Genomic DNA, 25,732 nt, shown 5'->3' with positions numbered 1-25,732 from the left:
GAGAGAGGACCCAAACGCTGGCACTGGCTTGGATGTGAGCGAGCTTTATTTAAACGTTGGTGGCACAAACAGAAACACAGCAAGCAAAAACAGAATCTAAAGATAACCTAAACTGGGAATAACTAACAAAACTAACCTGTACTGGCGACTCTGAGAAGAAACACAGACGGACTAGTGGCAAACACGAGAGATAAATAAATACACAGATGGGAACGAGGAAACTACACGCAGGAGGGAGGCACAGCTGATTCTGATTGACAAGACAAGACAGGGGAAATGCAAAGTGAACAGACTGGCATAAGACACAGACCTTCACAATAAAACAGGAAATGCAGAACACAAGGAAGCCACATAACAAACCCTAAAACTAGAACTCAAGAAACACTAAAAAACTAAGGAACTTGACACCATGGGAAGAAACCAAAAACCCAAAGTACAAAACTCAAAAAACACTGGGTCATCGACCCAGGACCATAACAATTACAGACTCTCGAATAGCTGGAATTATCCAGCCGTCCTCCTCTCCTGTAGGAGCCGAATCTTTCTTTGTTGAAAAGAAAAACAAATCCCTCCAACCCTGTATTAATTTTTGCGGTCTCAATAACATTATCGTTAAAACAAAATACCCATTACCAATTCTCACCTCTGCCTTCGAGTTGCTTCAGGGAGCTACCATTTTCAGTAAACTCAATCTGTGAAATGCCTATCATTTTGTACGGATAAGGGAAGGCAACGAATGGAAAACAGCATTTAACACTCATCTTGGGCATTTTTAGTATCTCGTATTGAGTTTCATGTAGACTCTGTGGCATTCCTGGGTTACATAATTGAGCAGGGAAATGTGAAACCAGACCCAGAGAATTGTCCAAGCAGTTGTCAACTGGCCCAAACTGCCAACTCCAGCTTTTTCTGGGGTTTGCCAATTTTTACCGTCGCTTTATTTGGGACTTTAGTAAACTCGCACTACCTCTCCCAACCCCTGCCACCCGGAACTGAATCAGCCTTTCGTGGTTTAAGTGGACGCATTGGATTCTGGGGTTGGAGCTGTATTATCCCAGCAAAATGATGGTAAGCTCCACCCATATGCTATATTCTATCATCGTCTTTCCCCAGCAAAGTGGAACTACGACATCGGTGACTGGGAGCTGCTGGCAATAAAACTGGCTCTAGAAGAATGGAAACACTGGCTGGAAGGCACCGTTCAACCATTCATTGTTTTTTCACAAAAACTGAAAAAGGTTTTCAATAACCTACAGACCTGGGACCTGCAATGTGAAACCTCTCTTGACAATACGCTCTAGCAGCCCCACTATATCCATTGCAATGTGACTGAATGGAACCTCAATAACAGGTAAAGGCTGTAAAGGAAACTTTGGGACATTTTTATCCCCGGCCAGCTGACAGATTTAGTAAGACTCCTCAACCTCTCTCTTCGTGCCTGGCCAATAGAACCTGCTGGCAATTTGGTCTCTTATCTTCTTTGTTCCCAGATACCCTGCCCAGGGAATACAATGCCCCAATCTTAAAACTTGTTCCCGCCACTGCTAGGGGACTACTAACGTTCCTTTGTCATCCCTGCTGGCTTTGTAGTTACATTGTTTTCTATTTGTTTTCTTTATTTGGTACATTTGCAGTAGGAAAAGATAATCTATGAATCCAGTGATACAGCTTTCTTATAAGAAATGTTTCTGTTAAAAATTATCGTGAAGTAGTCACTTCCTGTGAGTCGCGGGAACCGGAAGTTGTGCGCAGGAGAGACAAGACAGAACGGTAACACGGCGGACCTTTTTGGAATGTACAACTTTTCTACTGCTGGTTTTACAAGGCATAGACGGTAAAAAAACATTATGCTGTTATTTGTTTAACACTTGTGCACTTTGTGAAAGGAAATAAGTGCCTGAGATGAATATCATATGTGCTATTGATATTATTTTACTTGTTTCTAGTTTTCATGGTGCTCCATGATTGTGAGAGGAATAAAAGAATTGTGGACATTAGTACGAAGCGTGGATTTTTTCGACCAGAGTAGATACAACCAGTGTCCAGGAGGGTTTGGGCTTTCCTACCATTTATCTTCACGGCAGTGGATTGCTGCTTCCCTTCCCAAACTTCATTCTCACAGGGCCTTGGAAGGGTATACACATATGCTGCTCTGGCCTTTCTGGCTGGACACATGCTTAATGTGACCCTCCACCCCACAATAGAAACAAACAGGTTTGGTGGTTAACTTAGGGGGATGTGTTTTTACAAACACATCCCCCTACTTCAAAGACCTGAACTCCTTAGGACCACCCCCAACCCCAGATGACTTACCATGTGAAGTGAAAGATTTGGCCGAAGTTCTCTGGAATCAATCACAGCAAAGAAATTAGACTTTCTTTTGAAAAATGTTGGGAAAGAACAATACAAAACATTCTATTTAAGGCCTCTGACGTCAAGATTCAGTTAAACAACAATTATAACTAAACAATTTGAGGTAGTGTTAGTTTCCATTAACATTAAATTAGGTTACTGAATTGGCAAACACCTTCCTATTAACATTACCCATTTTACCCCAATAACTAAAGAAATTGCAGGTCAAAACCTTTATTCAAGAGATGCAAAAATAACATTGATACAGTGACTGTCAAAAATTACAGCACTGATCATACTGTGACATGTTGGTTCAAAACGGCACACTTAGAAATATTCAACGTTCTTTACTTCAACTGAATGAAACTGAAAATACCATTTCACACGACCCATATGGGATATTTAGACTGTATAACTGTTCACGCTACATCTCTTCACTAGTAAAAGAAAGAAAAAATACAAAGAGAAATTTAAAAATGCTGCCAAACAGACAAACAGAACTTGTACAGAGCAAAAGGAAAAACAAACAACAACAAAAACGGCTCGTCCTCATGGCAGTTGCAGAGTATATTAAAATGAACCCTGCGATCCGTCCCTGGAATTGAGCTTCAAAATGCAGCAGAACAAGTGTGAGATTTAAATGTCCTCTCACCTAGAGCTGGTCACCTCACATGCATAACAGTGAGCTTCGTTGCAGGAGCAGTTTTGTCTTAGTTGTGAGCTTTTCTTGAGAGCTGAGTTGCATCCAACTCCATTACCACCCTCTGAAATCACCTCAAAAGTGTAGCAGAGTTGTGATGGGTAACTCATGTTGAAAGAATAAAAAAGGTCCAAACAGCATGGCTACTGCAAAGGTCACGTTATCCAGATCTTGAAGAACAACATCAGAAAAGTCATTGCCTGGCGCATCTCTGGAGACAGATGTTCATTGTGGTTTTCTCAATCTGTGCAGTGGCCTCAGTCAAGTCCTGGTTAAACACAAAACATTTCTTTAAGATTCCTTTTTAAACTCATCTCTTTTGAATCTACCAGTTCTAATGTTAGAGTAATTTAAACCAATGCAAGCAACATAGTAAATAGCTATAGCCAAAGAGTGGCCTGCCATGCTGCCATTCATGGTCTAACAGAGTTTCTAAGAGAGAGTGAAAAACATAATAATTTCAAATGCTTTACATTAGTTTTTGTTAGAAAGACACCGGCCCATCAGAAATCCAGGTTATGTCACTCAGAAGATGTTAGAATTTAGACTTTCAGCCCCACAATTTGGTTAGCTGTTGGTCAGTTGGTCTTTTTTTTTTTTTCAAACAAAAGCTAATGTAAATACTGGTGGGATTTTCCTTTGTTCATTAGAATGACAAATTCAAAGTTTTTTCACACTGATGTGACCCCTAATACAGGGGTAGGGGTGGGGCCTCAAGGGCCGGCGGCCGAGTTCACTACCAGGCTTCATGTGAACTTCAAATTATTAAAGAGGACTACTGGTCCTAACCAGTCCAATGAGGATCAAGTGGATAACTAAATGCATTTTTAAATGTTGCAAAGCCACAATCTACTCATAAAACACTCACCATGAACTCCTGCACCAAGATGTTGCAATTGTCTTTCACACAGATGCGGAGCACTTTGATGAGACTCCCTTTGAGCATTAATGTCATCCTAAAGTATTATAACAAAGAAAACAGAGATTTGTGAACTTTTCAGTAGCACAGAAGAAAATGATCCCAGACAAAAACTCTTGACTTTTTAAACCAGTCAACATGCAACACCAGCGTCTACAAAGCAATATCAAAAGTTCCTGTTTGACATCAGCTTTATGGATATATAGTTTCCAGAACATTTATTTTTAAAAAAAGATAAATTTTTCTCAGTGGGCCAGTAAATGCGTGACGAAAATTATGGCATCCTTTTAGTGGAATCATTACTCACAGGTAATAGTTGACTGTTTCAATGGATGTAGCATAAAAATCTTTTACTGACCTAATGCAATACATATACACTGTAGTTAAAGAATTTTAAAGTTCTTACTGTCATCATGGCAGCTACATCCTTTAGCTTTGTGCCCTGTTCCCCCGATCACTTTGCAAACACGTTCAGCAGACTGTCAGAGAGAAACTCAGCTCCGTCAGAAACCTTGACTGTAAAGGCATGGTTGGGATGCACTGGAATGCTGCATTTTATCTGAAATGACATAAAATTATTTTGAAATAACAGCAGGCACTGTGCTTGGTTAATCAGTAATGTTTTGTTGAATAAAAACTGTGTTTCCAGATCTTATGGGATTAAAAAAAATCCAAAGATGTTTGTTTCTGATTTGCAACCCAACAACCCACAAGTTACAACCTCATTTCAGTTCAAGTGTGCATTAATGCGAGTCCAGTAATTACCTTTCTGGCAATACATACAGGTATAAGTTCTATGGCAGATTTTGGATTTCTCAGTTGTATTAATAGGGTGAGTATGCATGCACCTAATAATTATAAAAAACCTATTATAATTAAGTTACAGAAACGAAAATAGAATATACTTTCTTACCATAACACCTTGAACCCACAATCCATCAGCTGACTCCTGGTGAAATGCAGAATAGAGGTCGTCTCTCAATGTGCAGCAAAAAAAAACAAAAACAAAAGGACAGCAGGTGAGGGCAGGAGGGGTAGGGATGTAAGCTAGCATAATGCCGCTGATGATATTAGCTAAAGCTGTTCAATGTTCAAAATCTCACTAACACCACGGTACAGTAAGTACACAATGTAACTGAAGAGTCAGTTGGCAAATCTATTCACACAGAAAACCAAATTATGTTATGAGCGCCTCGTAATTAGGTTTAATGTGATATTACGGCTCTTGTGCCAAAGACAAATTCAAATGAAAAAGCGCCAATTCTTTGACAACAGATAAAACAGCAAATAAGCTAACGGCTCTTTTTTAGCATGTTACATGGCGACACTCTAGACGTTTAACTACATTTGGCTGAAATATGGTAAAAATTAATTAAAAAAATCAAGACATACCAAAACCATAGGGTTTGCTGCTCGACTTGACTGAGATGGATGCCTTTTTGAACCACGATCCAAAGCCCGCGAGATGAAATCACGCGTGGTTTCACGAGATTTAACGTTGCTATCTTATTGACTTACTTCACCTGAACATGATATTGTGGCGTGTTGGGGGAGCGGCTAGTTCTCTCCCATCATGCCTTGGGACGTGTGCTGCTGTTTGGATGTTCTTGTTTTGTTGTTTATGGTTACACTACTTTTAACTGTTATCCTGAATGTTGTGTTTGTACTGTGGTTCAAAGGCACTTACAGTTGTTGTTTTATAGAATGAATGCAACCATGGGTGAGTTCTGTTATGCTGTTGATGACCCTCGAAGCACAGTGTAGCATCAGTGTGTGTTGTAATAAAGAGCTCCCCCTACCAGCTTGGGGTTGAATAACAATCTCTCTCTTTGAGCTTCTTTGTAAAGTTTCCTCTGCATGCCACATTGGTGTCAGAAGTGGGATTCCAAGAGCATGGCCACTATGCTGAAAGAAGAAGAGGAGCTGAGGAAGATTGAGGAGCTTATCACTCACCTGGAAGCAGTGAATGGAGCACAATCGAAGAAGCGGGGAGATCCCCGGGCAGCAGCAAGCCAGCCAGGGGAAGACCTGTGGGGCTTACCAGATGGAGCCTCACACCCCCGCCCACTGGGGAGCTGTCAGAGCCGCCAAGGCATGCTGCAGGCTCCAAGACCACGAGCGACCAGCCAGCCTCCACTCATGGTGATGCCTGGGAGCAGCACACCCTCATTGTTGGCAGCCGAGGGGGACAACGCCAACTGTCTCCAGGACCAAGTGCAGCCGCCGCTGCCATCAGGGGCTCCTGTCCGGGGGAGCATGAAGCTGCCACGCTATAATGGGGAGGCACCTCCAGAGACCTACCTTATCCAGGTACAGCTGGCTGCTCAGCTAAACGGTTGGTCAACAGAGGAGACAGCTGTCCAAGTTGCCCTCGCCTTGGAAGGCAGGGCCCTGCAGATCCTCACAGATCTTCAGCCAGAAGAGCGTTTAAGTTGGCCTGCTGTTGCCAGAGCAATGCAGAGCAGGTTTGGCCTCCGTACACATGCAGATGATGCCCGAGATAAACTTGCTAACCGCCCACGGAGACAAGAGGAGAGTCTGGGTGCCTATGCTGCTGACCTACGTCTTTATGCACGTAGAGGGTACCCTGCTTTTGATGCTGCAGCACAAGAAGAGCTTGCTCTCCAGGCTTTTGTCCGGGGTCTCCAGCCAAAACGGCTACAAGAGCACATCCGTCTGCATGCACCAGAAACCCTGGCGGCAGCTCTAACTGAGGCCGAAAGAGTGGAGCATGTGCTCAGCCCAGGTGCACGCAGCCCTGGCATAAGTCACCAAGTGCGCCAAACGGACTACGAAAGGAGCGACCAGGCGGAGGAGGCCCGCCAAACCACCAACACACCACCCTGGCGATCTCGGCGAGGGAATAGGCGAGCAGGAGGCCAATCCAGGGGTAACTGCCATCGGTGCGGAGAACCAGGCCACATCGCACGCTACTGTCCAGCACCAAGCCCACAAAGCCTGGCACCCCAGCTGCCGTTAAACTAAGGCGGGGTGGCACAACGGAGGAACTGCCCCCTGCCACCACTCTGTCCTCCGAATCACACTTGCGGGTTGGCCGGCTCGGCCAGACACGGGGACTGTATCTGGACTGTGACCTTGCCGGCACCACCTGTAGAGCCCTGATAGACACTGGATCCACGCTCTCCTTAGTACAGGCTGGAGTCCTCCCTGGTTCTGATGGCCCAATACCGCAGGGTTGGCAGCCTACTCAGCTCCACATCACCACAGTCACGGGGGAGCGTGCCAAAGTTAAGGGGGAAAGATCCCTCCCGGTGACTGTTGCTAACTGCACCGTGGACCACCAGTTCTGGCTAGCCAGCATCCAGGACCAATGCATCATTGGCCTGGACCTGCTAGCCAAATGGGAGGCCACAGTGGACGTGTCCCGAGCAATCCTTTACCTGGGCACGGAGGCTGTGAAGCTCCACACCACAACGGAAGTCCCGCTGCCTGCCTCCACCTTTTCAGCCAGCGTCAGGAAGCCTGAGGACCTGTCGCCGCTGGCGGGGGAAGGGGCCTCCCCTTCACCAGCAGTACCGCAACTGTCTGCAGAGACCAAGCAAGCTGTCGAGGACCTATACCAGAGGAGCTGCGAGGGTCTCCAGGCTGATCAGCGACGGCAGCTGCGAGAGATACTCGACTTGTTTGCCGACATCTTTGCAGCCAAGGATGAGGACTGCATGCAAACCAGCCTGGTACAACACGACATTGACACTGGGGCTGCACGGCCCATCCGCCTCCGCCCTCGTCGCCTTCCCCTTGCCAAGCGTGCCGCAGCAGAGCAGAAGATCAGGGAAATGGCAGAGGCGGGCATCATCGAACCCTCAAACAGCCCCTGGGCAGCCCCGGCTGTACTGGTTCGGAAAAAGGATGGTACCTGGCGGTTTTGTGTCGACTATCGTCTACTCAACAGCATCACACGCAAGGACTCCTACCCATTGCCCCGGATTGACGATGCCCTCGACGACATTGCTGGGTCCTGCTGGTTCAGTTCCCTCGATTTGCGCAGTGGCTACTGGCAGGTGGAGCTGACGCCAGAGGCCCGCCCAAAGACTGCTTTCTCCATTGGCCAGGGACTGTGGCAGTTTAAGGTGATGCCCTTCGGCCTCTGCAATGCCCCAGCCACATTCGAGCGCCTAATGGAGAGGGTTCTGGCTGACATCCCCCGCGACCGCTGTGTGGTCTACCTGGATGACCTCCTCGTCCACGCGACAGACTTCGAGAAAGCCTTGGCTAACCTGACTGCTGTTTTCCACGCTATCCGCCAGGCTGGCCTTCGCCTCCACCCCAAAAAGTGCCATCTCTTCCGAAAGGGGACGACCTTCTTGGGTCACGTTGTGAGCGGAGCAGGGGTTTCCACTGACCCTGCGAAGGTGGCCGCTGTGAAAGACTGGCCCATTCCGGGCAACATTGCTGAGTTGCGGAGTTTCCTTGGCCTGGCATCATACTACCGGCGTTTCGTCAAGGACTTTGCTACCATTGCAAGCCCCCTGCACTGGCTCACACAGAAGGGCCGGGAGTTCCATTGGAGTGAGGACAGTGCCGTGGCATTTGATCGGCTCCGATCTGCACTGGTTGAGGCACCGGTGCTAGCCTACCCAGACCTGCAGCTCCCTTTTGTCGTGGACACTGATGCCAGCAACACAGGGGTGGGGGCTGTACTGTCGCAGGAAGGCCCTGAGGGGGAGCGGGTCATCTCCTACTACAGCCATTCCCTCAGCAGACCGGAGAGGAACTATTGTGTCACCCGTCGAGAGCTGCTGGCCATCATCCTGGGTCTCCACCATTTCAGACCCTACCTCTACGGGAAGAAGTTCCTCCTGCGCACAGACCATGCGTCCCTCACTTGGCTGCTCAGCTTTAAAGAACCGGAGGGACAGCTAGCCCGGTGGTTGGAAACGTTGCAAGATTACCACTTTGAGGTCCGTCACCGGGCGGGACTTCTCCACACCAATGCAGATGCCCTCTCCCGACGCCCTTGTGAGGAAAAACAGTGCAGGTACTGCCAACGCTTGGAGGACCGGGAGGGCATGACTTCAGTGATCGCGTCACCACAGGGCGGCCCTGAGAATGACTCTGTTCCAGGTGGGCATTGTAGCAGACTTCAGGTCCAGTCCGCCGCGGGGGATACTTAGGGTCTGGAGGCCATGGATCCCCAACAGCTGCAACACAACCAGAACCAGGACCCTGCCCTTTCCCAGGTTCAGTGTTGGATTGGAGCCGGTCAGAGACCATCATGGCCAGAGGTATCTGCACTGGACCTCGAGACCAAGGCTCTCTACTCCCAATGGGCCAACCTCACAAACCGAAACGGCCTCCTCTATCGCCGCTGGCAGGCTCCCGGGGGTCACCGTGAGGTCTTCCAGCTCGTGGTACCTCAACAGTTGCGGTCCAGAGTGCTCCAGCTGGTTCATGGTGCAGCGGGGGCAGGACACTTTGGAGTTACCAAGACTCTGCGGCGACTCCGGTCTCGGTTCTACTGGCCCGGGTGTCGCCAGGACGTAGAGCTCCATGTCCATCGGTGCAATGCCTGCACGGCTCAGAAAGGGCCTTCCCAACGCTCTCATGCCCCCTTGCAGCAGTATCAGGTGGGGGCTCCCATGGAGCGGGTTGGTGTGGACATCCTGGGACCCTTCCCCACCACTGACCAGGGGAACCGCTACGTCCTGGTTGCCATGGACTACTTCACTAAGTGGCCTGAGGCCTATGCAGTCCCTGACCAGAGTGCTGTTACCACTGCTGAGCGTCTGGTCAACGAGATGTTCTGCCGGTTCGGGGTACCAGAGGAACTGCACAGCGACCAGGGCCGGAATTTTGGGGCTGCGGTGTTCAAGGAGGTCTGTCAGCGGCTGGGTATCAGGAAGACCCGGACGACGCCACTGCACCCCCAAAGCGATGGGTTGGTGGAACGCTTCAACCGCACCCTGGCCACCCAGCTTGCTATCCTGACCTCCCACCAGCAGCGTGACTGGGATCAACACCTTCCCCTGGTCATAATGGCCTACCGTTCTGCAGTCCAGGAGTCTACTAAGTGCACTCCAGCGGCCTTGATGTTTGGTCATGAGCTTCGTACCCCAGTGGACTTGGTGTTTGGATCTCCCCCGAGCAGGAAGTGTGCGGGGACCCCGGGTTGGACTACCTCCACAACCTCCTCGCCCAGCTCCGAGAGGTGCATCAGTTGACCAGGCAGGCTCTCCGAGATGCAGGTTCCCGGCCGAAGCGAGCTTATGATACCCGCTGCAAGGGGGAAGGACTTTCGCCCGGTCAGCATGTGTGGGTCTACAGCCCGGAGAGGAAGAAAGGGCTTTCTCCCAAACTGATGAGCCAGTGGGTTGGACCCTGCACTGTTCTTGAGAGGCTGTCCGACGTGGTCTACAGGGTGCGGCTGGTCAAACGGAACAGGGTGGTCGTACTCCATCGCGATCGCCTGGCACCCTATCAGCCCTTGAGTCCATCCAGGGAGACGTCAGGGTCCCAGCTTCAACCACAGGCCCCCAACCTGGCCTCGGAGGCAGCTGGGGGACCCACGGAACGTCCTCAACGAAGCCGTCGCCTTCCCCAACACCTCAGAGACTTTGCTATGGACATGCCGGTTGCTGGGGACAGCTAACCACTCAGGTGGGGGCTGTGTGGCGTGTTGGGGGAGCGGCTAGTTCTCTCCCATCATGCCTTGGGACGTGTGCTGCTGTTTGGATGTTCTTGTTTTGTTGTTTATGGTTACACTACTTTTAACTGTTATCCTGAATGTTGTGTTTGTACTGTGGTTCAAAGGCACTTACAGTTGTTGTTTTATAGAATGAATGCAACCATGGGTGAGTTCTGTTATGCTGTTGATGACCCTCGAAGCACAGTGTAGCATCAGTGTGTGTTGTAATAAAGAGCTCCCCCTACCAGCTTGGGGTTGAATAACAATCTCTCTCTTTGAGCTTCTTTGTAAAGTTTCCTCTGCATGCCACAATATGAACAATTTAATACACCCTTTCTGCATATCATGTAGCTTTTACACTATATAGTTACATTTAACTTTAAAACATGAGGCAATTGTGTTAAATACATGCAAGATGCTTACATAAATCCAAGAGATGGCCAGTCCCTTTTTTTCAGTGTATAGCGCCCTCCTCCAGGCAGTCCTCTTCTAAACTTTGGCTTGTGACTTCGGACCCATTTTGCAACTATTAATATGTTCCACCCCCACTCACCAAGCGCCGCATCCCACTTCTGACACCAAAATGTAGGTAATGGTAATGTGAAGGTAATGTGAATGGGACCAGATGGGAAAAAACTGCCAGTTGTTTTTCAAAGCTTTGAATATATTGTAACGATAGTTAAAGGTTATTTTACAGTGATAGGTTGGTTATCTCTGCACACTGTTGTTATTTCTTTAAGATACGTGTTTGGTTGTACTGCAGGAAAAAGTACGGTGGCTGGGAAGTGCAAAGCGCAACAAATTAAAAAATGGCAACAAATTAAAAATCCACAACAAATTAAAAAACCGCAACAAATTAAAAATCCTTGACGGAAAGGGATTGTCTGAAATACCGGAAGTGGAGAGTGATGTCACGAGAGGGGGCGTGGTCAGGATTTTTGGTTGAGGCGCCATGTTTCTGGGCCGAACAAAGCGCTAGCGAAAGAGGAGCGAAAGTACACGGATAACACCAGTTATGGTTCGTACTTGCTGTGCGGTCGGTTGTAAAGTTAGATCGCACGACCGGCAAGGGAATAAGGTTGAAAATGGTTTATCTTTTCATTCTTTCCCCACCTGGAAGCAACATGAGGCAGCTCATGTATCGGATGTTACCAAAAGAAGGCGTCTAGTCTGGATAGCAGCTGTGAGACCAGCTGATATCCAGTTCTCTTCCATCTCCAAATATCTGTTGGTGTGCTCCAGACATTTTCATTCCGGTAAGTTATAGATATGTTCATATCACTCTTTATCGGTCTTTTAAGTCTGACATCACTAGCCGTGTCTTGGCTCAAACTCCCAAGAGCACCTGCAGGTCCTTAAATCACACGATCACTGTGGCATCACTGAGTGTTGAAAAACTATCTAAAGTCTTTCATCTGTAATAAAATGATCAGCGTTCTGCTCTACCATGTGTAACAATTGAGTTTATCATCCAGGCATCCATGAAAACGAAATTAGCAGGAAGTTAGCTCGCTAGATTCCATCTAAATACAATATAGCATGTCCTAACTGAGGGATTTTGGAAACAAATTCAAACGTACAGCTCTGCTATCACTTCCAACATAAATGAAGACAGAAAACTAAACAGCAGTGACGTTTGTAGGGTACTGAAGTTTGGCTAGCTGGTGTAAAACAATGTGCTACGTGACCGTTAGCGACACAGCTATGTTAGCATAATATAAACACTAACTTTTTCCACTTGATAAAAGTTATCGTGAGGATTCTCGGTGGTCAGGAACAAATATAATCTCATGGCAGGATGCTGTGAACGGACCAAACTTCAGCCAGGAGAACAACTGAGATAATCCATCCACAAGAATGAATAGGATTAGTCATTCATATACTGCTGCATAGGCTGGGCTGTAGCTACATCTTACAGTTTTTTACAGACGCTAGGACACATTTCTCAATACTTAGGTCACGTTTGCAAAACTCCTCACACAGTGAGCACAACAGAAGTCTATGTGGGCTAAACTGAGGACCAGTTATCATTGTTTTGGCACAAAATGCATTCAATGACTACATCTCTCAAATTTCATGAATTATCTTCTCACTCAGACACAACAACTGCCAAAAATCTTTGTACGGACAGGACATTTTGCATGTGCTTACATACTGTTTTCAAAACTGTTAAACTTATGGCCAAAACAATAACACAATGCAAAACTTGAAAAGACAGCAAAATCCAACAGCAATATTTTATTGAAACATATTCTAAATCTAAAAATGCAGTTTAACCAGCCACAGCTGATTCCCATTGTAGATGAACCTCTACACAGGTGTTACTCCTTCAATTCCATTACAAAAGGAGACAACTGCTGAATAGGTTTGTTTTGTGACGTAAACATGGACCCAGCCAGAAATGGAGAAGTGGCTGAAAGAGGAAGAAGAGTGGCATGGAGGGGGCGAGGAATATGTATGCGTGGTGGAAGAAGAATAAGAGGAAGATCAAGAGCTGTAGTCTCAGATGAGATCAGAGCTACTGTAATTGATCATGTAGTAAATCATGGTCACTCAATGAGAGAGGCTGGTCAGAGAGTGCAGCCAAATCTGCAACGCTCTACAGTGGCATCTATTGTTAGAGTTTTCCGGCAAACCAACAGGTAACTTGTATTCTGCAGGGGCATTTGCACATTTCAGAAGTAAATAAGCTTTTGTGTAATTGTTGTTGCATTCCTGCTTAGGACTCAACGGTTACCTCACACAGGAGGGAGAGGACGGATGTTCACTGATGTGCAGGAAACTGCCATTGTTGATATGGTCATCAGAAACAATGGGATAAAACTCACTGAAATTAGACAAAGAGTCTTGGCAGACAACGTTACCTTCGCAAATATTCACAGTGTAAGCGTAATAACAATTTCTAGAGTCCTGAAAAAACATCAGGTCAGGATGAAGCAGTTGTACACTGTGCCTTTTGAGAGGAACTCTGAACATGTCAAGCAACTCAGGAACCAGTATGTCCAGGTAAGATCAGAATAAAATACAGATCTGTTTTTGAACAAAACCAAACACACACAAAGACAATTATAGAAATTTACTACTGTAACAGCTTATGTTGCCTTGTGGATTTATGTTAGAGAGTCATGGAGATTGAAGGCAGGCAAACGCACCACATTTTCATCTTTGTGGATGAGGCAGGTTTCAACTTGGCCAAAGCACGTCAACGAGGGAGGAATGTGATTGGGAAGAGAGCCACAGTGAATGTCCCGGGCCAGAGGGGTGCCAACATCACAATGTGCGCAGCAATATCCACTGATGGACTGCTGTTACACAGACCACTGATTGGGCCATACAACACTGAACGGCTCCTTGCGTTCCTGCATGATCTCTATGGAAGGGTTGTGCTAGGTGAGGAAAGGGATGCGGAGAGAAGGAATCAGCCAACATTTATAATTGTATGGGACAATGTGGCATTTCATCACTCCCGTGCAGTCACCGAGTGGTTTGCAGCCCATCCCAGAATGGAGTCTCTTTTCCTCCCACCTTACTCTCCATTCCTCAACCTCATAGAGGAATTCTTTTCCTCATGGCGGTGGAAGGTTTACGACCATCATCCACATGATCAAATGTCCCTCCTGGATGCAATGAATGCTGGATGCCTGGAGATATCAGCAGAAGATTGCCAGGGATGGATCAGGCATGCCAGGAGATTCTTTCCTAGGTGTATTGCCCTAGATGACATTAGATGTGATGTGGATGAGAACCTGTGGCCAAATGGAGAAGACCGGGTTGATTAGCATTGCTATTGTATGTGCATCAGTGGATGGTGTGTATATAAATACTTGTATTTTGGGATTTCTTAGTGCAAAAAATAAAAATACATAAACAAATATTAACGAATTCTGCATGATGTCTGATTCATTCCAGTAACATATATTGAAATTATAAACAGAGATGTGTCCTTGTTTTACACAAGAAAACACTGTGTAATGCTACATGTTGTTAGTGTTTTTTAGGTCATTGTTTTGTGGGTGACAAAGTGTGTTTGTCGGCTGTCAACCTTTGCTAGTGTTCTGGAAGAATGAGTTTATTTGAGACCTGAATAAAGTGTTTTGGTAGTTGTAGTGCATTTTGAATGTGAAATGAACTGCTTTGCCAAGCTGACGGTCAGTTAGAAGGATTGTGTGAAGAGTTTTGCAAAAGTGACCTAAGTGTTGAGAAATGTGTCCTAGCGTCTGTAAAAAACTGTAAGGTTTTAAAAACTGAGCTTTCAAATGATTAGTGGTGATAGAAGCAGTGGGAGGCCAACAGTGATCACTTACTGTTTTTAGGAGTTTTTTGAGATTAAATAGAAGACAATAAAAAACATTAAACATGTTAACAACACAAAACCCATATTAAACGCAGACTACTTTAGGCCTGGAAGCAGGATTTGTCACGCCATCACTTAAAGACCAGATAGCCTATTAGTTTTCTTTTCAATGCACTCTGAGGTCATAGCAAATTAGAAAAAAAAACATCCTAATGAGTGATTTTGCAGAACTACGTGCTATTTATAGACTTGCTAATTATTTGGCATTATTGCAGCAGACCAGCCAATGAAATGGATGAAACATCGTGACTGGGTTCCAGCGCTACACAAGCGACCTGCTTCAAACATACCACCATGCCAATCAGGTTACTTCTTCCATGTGAGGGTGATGAGGTGACCCTTCTGGATAAGATGGTGAAGGTTTGCTGCGTTTGGTGAACAGTGTGGTAGTAAAACCAGGGGAAAATGAAACTTGCTCCTGTTAAATATTCTTAAGTCTTGTGCTGTATAAATAACAGTAATTTTTCAGAAGATAAATTGAAGTAATTGATAGTAAATTAAGTAATGTTAGTAGTGGGTGATATCGTGTAAATGCTGTCATGATTTTGTGTAAACATTTTGTCACGATCTGGTACAGGGATTCAAGCGCAGAGCGGTAAGGTATCTCCAAGGTGTGGTTTATTTACAGTGCAGTGCAATATATGTGCAGTGAAGGGATCCAAAACTCCGGGGAGGAAATCACAGGGTAACTCGCTCACGTCTTCTTCTCTCACACTCACACACTTTCCCGCAGCAGGGAGGTCGCAGGTCCGGGGGGGGATCTGAAGCAGACGAGAAGGCAGGTCACCAACTAATCACAAGTCACGGATATGAAGCACAAGAGCTGTGAGAACACTAACGTTAGGGGTACAATCATCCAGCGACGAGAGGATCTGTGTTCCAGCCTCAAATAGTGCTCCCGGTGATGATGGGTGAGTGTTGTCAGGTGTGTGTGTGGGCCAAGGGCGGGAGCCCACAGTGAGCTCCGCCCAGGCAGAGAGGGAGAAAACAGCAACAGCAATTGTAGCCTTGTGGGGCCGACCGGGCAGGCACGGAGACCATGACAGTACCCCCCCCTCAACGGGAGCCTCCCGGTGACCCACCAGGCTTACCTGGATGCCTGCGGTGGAAGTCCCGGAGCATGGCACCATCCAGGACAGCAGCTCGAGGCACCCAGGAGCGTTCCTCTATCCCGTAGCCCTCCCAGTCAACCAGGTACTGAAAACCCCGACCCCGGCGCCGGGAGTCCATGATGCGGGTGATATTGTAGACCAGCTGACCATCCACGAGCCGGGGGGGCGGCGGGGCCCTGGAGGGAGGGCACAACGGGCTGGAGAGCACCGGCTTGACCTGAGACACATGAAAGACATCGTGAATGCGCATGTTGCGCGGCAGCTTGAGGCGGACAGACACAGGGTTCACAATGGCCTCAACGGGAAAAGGGCCAATAAACTGAGGAGACAGCTTCTTCGACTCAGTCCGTAGCGGCACAAAACGGGTAGCCAGCCATACTCGTTGACCGATGGTGTACACGGGGGCCGGTGTCCGGTGACGGTCAGCGAGGGTCTTGTTCCGCTCCTTAGTACGGAGCAGGGCAGCCTGAGTCGCCCGCCAGGCACGACGGCACCCGCGGAGGTGAGCCTGTACAGAAGGAACGGAGTGCTCACCTTCGATGGCCGGGAGCAAAGGTGGTTGATAGCCCAGGGACGCTTCGAAGGGAGACTTGCCCGTGGCGGAGGATGTGTGGCTGTTGTGGGCGTATTCGATCCATGGAAGCTGTTCACTCCAGGTCGATTGGTTGTGCGAAGTGACACAGCGGAGGGCAGCTTCCAGCTCCTGGTTGGCCCGCTCCGATTGCCCGTTACTCTGTGGATGGAAACCGGAAGACAGACTGACCTTGGCCCCCAGTGCGGAGCAGAACTCCCTCCAAACACGGGACGTGAATTGCGGCCCCCTATCCGAGACGATGTCCTCGGGGATCCCGTGAAGACGGAACACATGGGAGGTGAGGAGCCGGGCCGTCTCCAAGGCCGAGGGGAGCTTCGGGAGGGCGACGAAATGTGCAGCTTTGGAGAAACGATCGATAATGGTAAGTATGGCGGTGTTACCAGCGGAGGGCGGCAGGCCCGTGACAAAGTCCAAAGAAACATGGGACCATGGTCGAGCTGGTGTAGGGAGAGGCTGCAGAAGACCTGGTGGAGGGCGGTTCGAAAGCTTATTCCGGGCGCAGGTCGAACAGGCGGCTACATACTCCTTGGCATCCCTAGTCATAGCAGGCCACCAGAAGTAACGTCGGAGGAACGAGCAGGTGCGGAGGACCCCAGGATGGCATGAAAAGCGGGCGGTGTGAGCCCACTGGAGAACCTGAGAGCGGACGGCTGAAGGAACGAAGAGGCGACCAGGTGGACCAGTGCCAGGATCCGGTTCGGTCTCCTGCGCCTCTTGGATGAGCCCCTCGATCTCCCAGGAGATGGCTCCAATTACGCAGGCGGCCGGGAGGACAGGCTCAGGGTCCGAGTCCTCCCCAGTGATGGAGAATTGCCTGGACAGGGCGTCTGGCTTTACGTTCCGTGTTCCTGGCCTGTAGGTGATAGTGAAGTCAAAACGAGCGAAAAACAGTGCCCACCTGGCTTGCCGGGAATTGAGACGTCTAGCCGAGCGCAGGTACTCCAGATTCTTGTGATCCGTCCAGACGATGAATGGTTGTGCTGCTCCCTCCAACCAATGTCTCCACTCCTCCAGGGCCAGCTTGACGGCCAGAAGCTCCCGGTCCCCGATGTCATAGTTACACTCTGCTGGGGAGAGACGGCGAGAATAAAAGGCACACGGGTGCAGCTTACCGTCCATCTGTTGAGACAGAACTGCCCCAACCCCGGAGTCCGACGCGTCCACTTCCACAACGAACTGCCGTGTAAGGTCCGGTTGCCGGAGTATGGGAGCGGTGGTGAACCTGTCCTTGAGCAGGGCGAAGGCTCGCTGAGCGGCAGAATCCCACTGGAAGGGAACCTTGGGAGAGGTGAGTTTAGTGAGAGGGAGAGCGATTCTGCTGAAATCACGAATGAACCGTCTGTAAAAGTTGGCGAATCCCAAAAAACGTTGCACTTGGCGGCGATCAGGAGGAGTAGGCCATTCCACCACAGCCCGCACTTTCTCCGGATCAGTCCGCAAGTCCCCCTTCTCGATAATGTGGCCCAGAAAACTCACTGACGCCACGTGGAAATCGCACTTCTCCCCCTTCACAAAGAGCCGGTTCTCCAGAAGGCGTAGCAGGACCTGCCGGACATGGACCTTATGCTCCTCGAGTGTCTTAGAAAAGATCAAGATGTCATCCAAGTACACAAATACACAACGGTTAACAAAATCACGAAGGACATCATTAACCATCGCCTGAAACACTGCGGGGGCGTTAGTCAGCCCAAACGGCATCACGAGATACTCAAAGTGGCCCGATGCGTATTGAACGCGGTCTTCCACTCATCCCCCTCCCTGATGCGCACCAGGTGGTAAGCGTTGCGCAGATCCAGCTTGGTAAAGACGGTCATGCCTTGAAGCAGTTCAAAGGCGGAGGAAAGCAACGGCAAAGGGTATTTGTTCTTAACAGTGATCTGATTAAGGCCCCGAAAGTCAATACACGGCCGCAGCGAACCATCCTTCTTATCCACGAAAAAAACCCCAGCCGCGACAGGGGAAGAGGAGGGGCGAATCAACCCTGCCGCCAGCGACTCCGAGATGTAACGCTCCATAGCATCCCTCTCAGGCCGGGAGAGGCTGTACAGGCGGCTAGACGGCAGCGGAGCTCCAGGAAGAAGATCGACGGCACAATCGTACGGGCGGTGCGGGGGAAGGGACCGCGCCCGATCCTTACAAAAAACATCCCGCAGATCATGATAAACCCGCGGAACCATCGAGAGGTCCGGGGCGTCCGACGGCGAGGCCGTGGGTGGGAGCGAAACGGGGGAAGCCGCAGCCCGGAGGCAGTTCATATGGCAGGCCACACTCCAACCTAGTTAGGCACCCTTCTCCCAGTCGATATGCGGGTTGTGGAGGACAAGCCAGGGGTGACCCAGAACCAGCGGAGTGAGAGGAGCCTTAAACGAAAAAAAACAAATCCTTTCTGCGTGATTGCCAGAGAGAGATAATGAAAGGAATTCAGAAACATGAGTGATGTCAGGCAGGCGCTGGCTCGACAGTGCGTGAACGCGGAGGGGGCGTGACAGAGGCTCCAAGGCGATGTTCAGTTTGGCGGCGAGTGAGGTGTCAATAAAGTTCTGCTCAGCCCCAGAGTCAATGAGAATGGAGAGAGAATGAGAAACAGTCCGAACACGCAGAGTAGCCGGCAAAAGAAGCCTGGGGAGAGGGCTTTCACTCGACAGATCGCCCACCAGCACCCTCACGATCACTGGTGAGCGCGCCCTTTTGCCAGCGTTGGGCAGGAGGAGACAAAGTGGCCTTTACGGCTGCAATAAACGCACTCACCGGAGGCAAGACGGCGCTGGCGCTCCGCGGGCGACAGCCGTGAGCGCCCAAGCTGCATGGGCTCTTCCCCATCCCCGGTGTCGGCGTCACACGACCCATGGGCTGCAGTAGGGGTCCCACAAAAGTCCAGCGGGGCATGCCCCGAACGCGCGCGTGCGCTCCGATGTGCGCGCACCTGATCGTCCACCCGCATACACAAAACCAGAAGCGCATCCAGGGAGGAAGGCAGTTCACGGAGCATTAGTTCATTCTTTATTTCCTCATTAATATTAGTGAGCAATGCACTTTTAAGGGCCTCTTCCCCCCATTTCGCCTGTTCAGCCAAGGTAGAAAAGTCAATAGAAAAATCAGCCATGCTGCGTTTACCTTGTTTAAGCGCAAGCAAGCGCTGGCCGGCGGTGGCAGTTGTGGCTTTCCTGTCAAACACACCTTTAAACTTAGTAAGAAAGTCAGAAAAGGTGATGTCCGGCTCCGCCTGAAGCGCAGCTTGAGCCCAGGTTAGAGCACGGTCCTGGAGTAACTGGACGATATAAGCGATTTTCGCACCATCAGTAGAAAAGGTTTGCGGTTGCTGGCGAAACTGAAGGGCACACTGAGTGAGAAAACCAGCACATTTATCAATCTCTCCCGTGAAAGCCCTGGGAGTAGGGAGGAATCTGTCAACGTGAACAGGTGGCGCGACACTTACAGCTGGAACTGGCGCCTCCAACGGAGGAGCGGCGACCAGAGGAGCGGCCGGTAGCGGTGTTAGCCGAGCCACGGCCTGTGTGAGGTTCGCGAGCTCTGCTCGAAGGTGAATGAACATCTGCTCGTGGCGTGCCAGCATCGCGGCCAAAGTGGCGAGGGTGGGAGTCGAGACCGCTGGGTCTGCTGAATCCATTTCCGTGGCTGGATGATTCTGTCACGATCTGGTACAGGGATTCAAGCGCAGAGCGGTAAGGTATCTCCAAGGTGTGGTTTATTTACAGTGCAGTGCAATATATGTACAGTGAAGGGATCCAAAACTCCGGGGGGGAAATCACAGGGTAACTCGCTCACGTCTTCTTCTCTCACACTCACACACTTTCCCGCAGCAGGGAGGTCGCAGGTCCGGGGGGGGGGGGATCTGAAGCAGACGAGAAGGCAGGTCACCAACTAATCACAAGTCACGGATATGAAGCACAAGAGCTGTGAGAACACTAACGTTAGGGGTACAATCATCCAGCGACGAGAGGATCTGTGTTCCAGCCTCAAATAGTGCTCCCGGTGATGATGGGTGAGTGTTGTCAGGTGTGTGTGTGGGCCAAGGGCGGGAGCCCACAGTGAGCTCCGCCCAGGCAGAGAGGGAGAAAACAGCAACAGCAATTGTAGCCTTGTGGGGCCGACCGGGCAGGCACGGAGACCATGACACATTTTGTCTTTTATAAACTGACATGGATTCTACATTGTAACTGATGTGATGTTCTATAATAAAAAAGAGGCAAAAATTAGTTTGTTTCTTTATTGAACTTTTGAACAGTGGTACTCAGTCAGTACATATTCAGTAAATGCAAATTATTTACATGGCAGTGCACTTCAGGCATAAATCTAGACCCTTATATAAAACATTATGGGTCATTCCCACAACCCACAGCTTTACTGTGCTCCAGCAAAGTATCCAATAGCAGTGACAACTCCTCCACATTAGCAGGTGGGATTTTTCGTTTTTGAGGACGGCTCCTTTTACCTGTCAATACGGATGGTCTGTTTATGTTTTGATCCAGAGCCGTTTTTGGGCAGCTGAAGAGGAGAAGTCTATCTTATGGCCAACCTCTGGCTGTATCTTGGTCATATTACCCAGCAAAACCCAGTATGCAGGTTCATCTGTAACAGCCCTTGTGCCACAGATCCACATTGTTGCTTCTACTTTAAAAAGAAGAGCAGTGACATGGCTGCAGGTCTCCACGACTCTGGCCATACAGGTGCAGTGGGCGGCTTCAACCTTCCCTGTGATGCTCACAATGACCCATGGCTGCAATGCTGGTTCGTTCAAGCGATCTTCTTCTGCTCAATGTTCCATTTGCCAGAACTGAACTGGGAAAGAGGGCTTTTACTTATGCTGCCCCTTTTACATGGAACATGATGCAAAAAGACTGGAAGATAGCAGATCTTATTTCATTAAATGCTTTTAAGTCCAAATTGAGAGAGCCAGAGAAAAATGTTTTTTAAAATGTAATTGTTACTTATAACATGTATGTAAATTTGTAATTTTAACATGTTGTCGCCTCTTGGCCAGGACTCCCTTGAAAAAGAGGTTTTTAATCTCAATGGGACTTTTCCTGGTAAAATAAAGGTTAATAATAATAATTCAGTCTTTGAGAGTGCAGGACCTGAAACATACAAGTTACAAGTTAATTTAAAGACAAAGACTCTAATGAGCCAAGGCCAACATAAATGTGTTTTATCTACTTTCAAATCCATTTATCACAAATGTAACAAAGTGTTTAGAAAGTTAGCACATACATGTAATTTTCCATTTTTTTATGTATCCATCTATAGAACGCTGCATGTTATATTTCAAATCTGCCTGTTCTCTTTCAGAAACCTGACTTCAGAAAATGAAACTAAAGTATGTAATCACTTTATGGAGAAAGCATAAAGTTTGACTTTAGGTGACAATTATGGACACGTAATATGATAAGGAGATTCTGCAGGTCATTAATCAATGTATTATAGTAAAAAATGTATTTTTGTGACACAGGACACAAACACGGAAGCAAGATATGTAATTAGGATTATTTCTAATAAATATGAATAAATAATTGCAATTTCTTTAACCACTGAGAATAACTAAATCCTTCAGGACAATGTCACATCAATGCACTGAACTCACTATGGCTACGTCCACACTGCAGGTCTTAATGCTCAATTCCGATTTTTTTGTCTGCTTGTTCACACTACAAATAAAATGTGACAGCAAACGCGCTCCTTTGTGAACCCTCAAAGTGTCCCACATATGCAAAAACAGATGTCACACACAACACGCTCTGTTTAGACCCAGACCAAACAGTATTGTTTGACTGATGGCCCTTAAATATAAAGACTTGTTTCAGACTTTGCTTTAAGTTATTTTGTTATTTACATATGGCCTAATAATTATCCTTATTGCCATTTTAGAGAGGAGCGGTGCTTCAAAGGATATGCAGATTTCTGTCAGAATCTGCAGATTATACAGTATAAATAAAATGTTCATGTTGTCTTCCCAACAGTTTCACTAACATCTACACGGGATGGACACGAAGCGCTCATGTGTTCTCAATGTCTTCTCGGACGCTTCTCCAGCGCTGATAATTGGCATATGTTTCGTGTCAGTGACATAAAAGACAGACCATTCAAACAGCAGTTGCTTTCTAAAACATCAGATATGTATCGGATTCAGTACCACATACGAAAGTGACCCAGATCGGATTTGAAAATATTGGATTTGTGCTGTTTTTACACTGTCGTACCATGATTGGATATGGGTCGCATACGGTCAAAAAAGTCAGATTTGATGCGCTTTCGCGTGCAGTGTGAACATAGCCAGAGCCTCCACATGCTCTCACTGTAATTTGTCCCTCATGAATGAATTTATGATTGCACTAATTTGAATGTTTGGGGGGAAATCAAACGCATTTTACTCACAGTACCCTACAAACGTCACTGCTGTTTAGTTTTCTGTCTTCATTTATGTTGGAAGTGATAGCAGAGCTGTACGTTTGAATTTGTTTCCAAAATCCCTCAGTTAGGACATGCTATATTGTATTTAGATGGAATCTAGCGAGCTAACTTCCTGCTAATTTCGTTTTCATGGATGCCTGGATGATAAACTCAATTGTTACACATGGTAGAGCAGAACGCTGATCATTTTATTACAGATGAAAGACTTTAGATAGTTTTTCAACACTCAGTGATGCCACAGTGATCGTGTGATTTAAGGACCTGCAGGTGCTCTTGGGAGTTTGAGCCAAGACACGGCTAGTGATGTCAGACTTAAAAGACCGATAAAGAGTGATATGAACATATCTATAACTTACCGGAATGAAAATGTCTGGAGCACACCAACAGATATTTGGAGATGGAAGAGAACTGGATATCAGCTGGTCTCACAGCTGCTATCCAGACTAGACGCCTTCTTTTGGTAACATCCGATACATGAGCTGCCTCATGTTGCTTCCAGGTGGGGAAAGAATGAAAAGATAAACCATTTTCAACCTTATTCCCTTGCCGGTCGTGCGATCTAACTTTACAACCGACCGCACAGCAAGTACGAACCATAACTGGTGTTATCCGTGTACTTTCGCTCCTCTTTTGCTAGCGCTTTGTTCGGCCCAGAAACATGGCGCCTCAACCAAAAATCCTGGCCACGCCCCCTCTCGTGACATCACTGTTGTGGTTTTTTAATTTGTTGTGGATTTTTAATTTGTTGTGGTTTTTTAATTTGTTGCGGTTTTTTAATTTGTTGTGGATTTTTAATTTGTTGTGGATTTTTTTTTTTTTTTTTTTTTGCCTGTCCCGTTTGGCTCTTTTGCCATCAGAATTATTGTCTAAAGGCAAAGAATGCTGCCCAACGGATTTACTTTACCAAATTGACCATCCCAGCCTTGCCATAATGGTCCATTTGATTCACCTTTCATTGTTTATTTTATTTTCACTTGCTGAATACGGAACAGACTTGACTGGAGGAAAGAAGGGGAGAAAGAAAGAGGGAAAGAGAAACAGCTGAGAAGAGGGATGGGGGAGAAGGGCAAAAAAACAAAAACCAACAGAATGGGTAGGAAAAAAAAAAAAAGAAAAAGAAAAAAAAATGCATATATCGATCACCTGGATCACCTGTTGAGAAAGAAAAAAGAAAACAAGCAGAAGAGAACAAGAGTAATAGAATAAACAACATCACAATGATATATGGGAATATGACAGTAAATACTACATATTAAACATTATTGTGCAGCACATAAGATCAACAGAACACAGTGTGATTTGAGGTAGGAGCCAAAAAGGGTGTAGTTTGTGGGTGTGATCACCCGTGTGTATACCTGTGAGCATGGACGCGCTTGTTTTTTTAAAAGGTTCCTTCATGTAATGATCTGCTAGAGGGTGTGGGGGGGCCACAGCCCCGTCCTCCAGGATATGAAGCAGGTATGGAAGAGATCAAAACTCCAGACATCCAGAGGCCCCCAGAACACAAGAGACCAAGGAAGACTAACAGAGGGGCAGCCGCACCACTGTCCCAGAAAGAGCTGAGGAGAGTCCCAGATGAGGGTTCACTCAGCAGCCGCGGAGCAGAAGCCAGGGGGGTTGCAGTGACGTGCCCGTGAGCTCCGCCGGCAGCCAACTGTGCCTGAGTGACCGAGCCCCAGGCCGAGAGGCTGGGGGCACCCCACCTCCGAAGTGGCCCAAGCGAGCCCCAAGCTCCAGGCCCCGATAAGCGGCCGCCAAGGAGTGATTTTTAATTTGTTGCGGTTTTTTAATTTGTTGCGGTTTTTTAATTTGTTGTGAATTTTTAATTTGTTGCAGTTTTTTAATTTGTTGTGGATTTTTAATTTGTTGCGTTTTTTAAATTTGTTGTGGATTTTTAATTTGTTGCCGTTTTTTAATTTGTTGTGGATTTTTAATTTGTTGTGGATTTTTAATTTGTTGCGTTTTTTAAATTTGTTGTGGATTTTTAATTTGTTGTGGATTTTTAATTTGTTGCCGTTTTTTAATTTGTTGTGGATTTTTAATTTGTTGTGGATTTTTAATTTGTTGCGCTTTTCACTTCCCAGCCACCATAAAAAAGGGAGTTAATGTGTGCATGAAGGGGAGGGGGGTCCTTGTTGTTGTGTGACTGTACGGGGCTGAAGTGAGGGGTTGCACGTGAGCACTCTCCCTGGAGTTAACGGCCCGTTTGCCTGTGTAACCGAATAAACGGACAAACTGAGATCAAAACGTCTGGTTCTTGAGAACGTTACAATATTCTTTTTTCCATGTACAGAGGTTTAACATGCTCACCAGCAACACATCTAAAAATGAGCCACCCAGCCTCTCACAAAAACCCTCCTTAAATGAATGCCGGTCATACCACCAATAAAATATTAAAGGAGGGCAGGGATAGCTCAGTAGGTAGCATGTTCGCCCGGGGGTTCGCATCCACCAAACAGCTACCCTGAGGTACCCCTGACTAAGTACCGTCCCTACACACTGCTCCCCGGGCACCTGATGAGTGGCTGTCCACTGCTTCACTGAGTGAATGGGTTAAACACAGAGAGAGTAATTTACCCACGGGGATCAATAAAGTATACATTACTTTATTATTATAAAAGATTTCCC

General features: G+C 47.5%; 1 long non-coding RNA gene across 1 annotated transcript; it reads right to left on the bottom strand.

Moving 5' to 3' along the window:
• Positions 1–3,177: 3,177 nt before the first annotated feature.
• Positions 3,178–5,061, bottom strand: LOC106675464 (uncharacterized). The gene is made up of 4 exons (XR_003024812.2): positions 4,885–5,061; positions 4,378–4,530; positions 3,921–4,008; positions 3,178–3,320 (listed from the first exon to the last, which is right to left on the bottom strand). It is a non-coding gene; the product is annotated as an uncharacterized LOC106675464 (long non-coding RNA).
• Between the last annotated feature and the right edge of the window lie 20,671 nt (positions 5,062–25,732).

Source organism: Maylandia zebra, linkage group LG14 (genome assembly GCF_041146795.1).
Source record: "Maylandia zebra isolate NMK-2024a linkage group LG14, Mzebra_GT3a, whole genome shotgun sequence".
Taxonomy (NCBI): domain Eukaryota; kingdom Metazoa; phylum Chordata; class Actinopteri; order Cichliformes; family Cichlidae; genus Maylandia; species Maylandia zebra.
Note: the sequence above shows the minus strand (reverse complement) of the source record. Positions and strands in the feature narration are given on the sequence as shown.